Raw genomic sequence first — 3,221 nt, 5'->3', positions numbered from 1 at the left:
ATTTTATTTTTTTTTTTTTGAAATAAAATAACAGAAAAAAAATTTATTGTAGAGCAAAAAATTTCAATTGAGTAAATAAATTAAATTCAATAGTGAATTGGCAATCCCCGGCAACGGCGCCAAAAACTTGATAGCATTTCAGCAAGTGTACTGAATCGTTGCAAGTAATAATAAAACGGTAGTACCGAGTGTCGAACTCAAGGATTGCGTTTTACTATTGAATTATATTTGATTACTAGAATTGAACAAAAAGGTTCCCAAGTTGATTGAAATAATGTTTGAAATTAACAACAATAATAAAATTGATCTTTTATAATGAGAAAAATGTCAGGGATGAGTTTCACTTCGAATCCAACCTTGGTGTCTAATTTGATCCTAGTTACTGAATTCCTTTATTGAATTATTACCGAATTCTCTTTATTATTCTTGCCCTAATGTCTTAGTGACAGAACCTTTAATTCCAAAGTAACCCCTAATTCCTTAGTGGATTTAAGATTAGAATTAAGCATTACCGTATAGAAATTCTCTTGTAAATTATTGCTTTGCAACTAATTTAATTGGTTTCATGACCTGCATCTATCCCTAGACTACAAATTCATGAATTTCTCATCTCAAGCATTCGTAAAGTCCACTTCCGTTTCAAAATACAAATCGTAGAACAATTTAATGTTGATCAAGCAATAAAAAGCATTAAGCACAGAGATGAGAAAAACAATTCAATAAACTCATTCATATAACTAGAAATCAAATCAGAAAAATAAGGGTTTCATCTGGTTACACTCATCCCTAACAAATAGGGTTTAGTTACTCATGACAGAGATACAAAAGATAAGGATTAAAGAAGAATTACAAGAATGATTCATGGATGATTCTTGATAAAACTGCTTCAATGGCGTTAGAAACGGCCGTCTTTGAGTTTCTATGCTAGGGCACAAGTCTCCCAAGTTCCCAAGAGTAAAAAACCTGCATCTATCCCTAGACTACAAATTCATGAATTTCTCATCTCAAGCATTCGTAAAGTCCACTTCCGTTTCAAAATACAAATCGTAGAACATTTTAATGTTGATCAAGCAATAAAAAGCATTAAGCACAGAGATGAGAAAAATAATTCAATAAACTCATTCATATAACTAGAAATCAAATCAGAAAAATAAGGGTTTCATCTGGTTACACTCATCCCTAACAAATAGGGTTTAGTTACTCATGACAGAGATACAAAAGATAAGGATTAAAGAAGAATTACAAGAATGATTCATGGATGATTCTTGATAAAACTGCTTCAATGGCGTTAGAAACGATCGTCTTTGAGTTTCTATGCTAGGGCACAAGTCTCCCAAGTTCCCAAGAGTCAAAAAGATCCCTAAAACATTAGAAATCTGCGTTTTTATGGTTGCTGGTGCGCGTCGCGCTCCCCAGGCGCGGAAAAACGCGCTCCAAGCGCGCGTTGGCAGAGCCTGATGCTGAGAAATGCGCTCCAAGCGCTCAGGACGCGCTCCAGGCGCATTTCAGCTGCTGTCTGATGTATTTTGCATTTTTCTCATGTTTTGCTTCTGACTTTGGTCCCGGTGTCTTCATGAAAGTTGTAGATATGGATCTTAGCTTTCATTAGCACTTGGAATGACACTAATTGGACATCTAGAACTCCAGATATGGCTGAAATACTCCACATATGTCATGTTGATTTTTCACCAAAATTCAGCACTGCACTAAAACAAAACGCAATGTAAAATTACGACAAATTCCTACTTAATCAACGAAATAAAAACAAAAAACATTTTATTAACTCAAAGAACAAAAATCAACAAAATGTATCAAATAAATCCTTAATTTAACTGATGATTGAGGATAAATAAGACTAAAACAGTGGGAAAATATGCATATGATGAAGAGTCATTGGATTTACTATCAAGCTTGGACCTCTCATCTCTTGGAACGTGAACAAAACATCTACAGCCAAAAACTCTCAAATGACGGTAAGAGATATCTTTCCCTGTCCACACTCTATTTGGAACATCACAATCAAGTGGAATAGAAGCAGAAAGATTAATCAAATCCACTACAGTTTTCATTGCTTCATCCCAAAAGGATTTCGATAATTTTGCATGAGAGAGCATACATCTGATTCTATCATTAATCGTACGATTCATTCTCTCTGCAACACCATTATGTTAAGGTGTCTTTGGAACTGTTTTCTCAAACCTGATTCCATGTTCTCTACAATACTCTTGAAATGGACCTCTGTATTCGCCACCATTATCTGATCGAACACATTTCAATTTTCTTCCCTTTTCTCTTTCAACACTTGCATGAAAGTGCTTGAAGACTCCAAATACCTGGTCTTTAGATTTCAAAGGAAATGCACACACTTTTCTAGAGTGGTCGTCAATAAAAGTAACAAAATATGATGCACCACCAAGAGATTTACTATCCATCATACAAACATCAGTATGAACTAAATCAAGAATATTTTGCCTCCTATGAGGACCAATATTATGAAAAGAAACTCTATGTTGTTTTCCAGCAAAACAATGAGTGCAAGTTTTTAGAGACGTACCTTTCACAGGAAGAAAGTTTTTCTTCGCAAGTATGTTGAGTCATTTCTCACTCAAGTGACCAAGGCGCATATGCCATAAATCAGAAGATGCATCTTCAATTGTATTCACTTCTTCCTTGCACAACTTCGTAGGCATCCTATAGAGAGAAGTGGAACTGTGCTCCTTTGCAACCACTAGGGACCCTTTAGTGATTTTACATATACCACCACCACCAACGAAAGTGTGATAACCATCAATATCCAAGGCTTTCACCGAAATCAAATTGAGACGAATATCAGGAACGTGTCTAACATTCTTCAATTGAAGCTTGCAACCAATCCCAGTTTCAACCCAAACATCTCCCATACCGATAATTTTACATACTCCTTCATCTCCCATTTTAACCATGCCAAAATCGTCAGCACTGTAAGATGAGTAGAAGTCACGCCTAGGAGTAACATGATATGAGGCACCCGAATCAATAATCCAAGTTGAATCCTGACATGCAAGGTTTATGGAATTATCATCACAAACAATGTAAACATTATTAACAGTTGGAACTATTTTTTCAAACCTGATTCCATGTTCTCTACAATACTCTTCAAATGGACCTCTGTATTCGCCACCGTTATCCGATCGAACACATTTCAATTTCCTTCCCTTTTCTCTTTCAACACTTGCATGAAA

This window comes from Cicer arietinum, chromosome 3, assembly GCF_000331145.2.
Source record: "Cicer arietinum cultivar CDC Frontier isolate Library 1 chromosome 3, Cicar.CDCFrontier_v2.0, whole genome shotgun sequence".
Classification (NCBI taxonomy): domain Eukaryota; kingdom Viridiplantae; phylum Streptophyta; class Magnoliopsida; order Fabales; family Fabaceae; genus Cicer; species Cicer arietinum.
Note: the sequence above shows the minus strand (reverse complement) of the source record.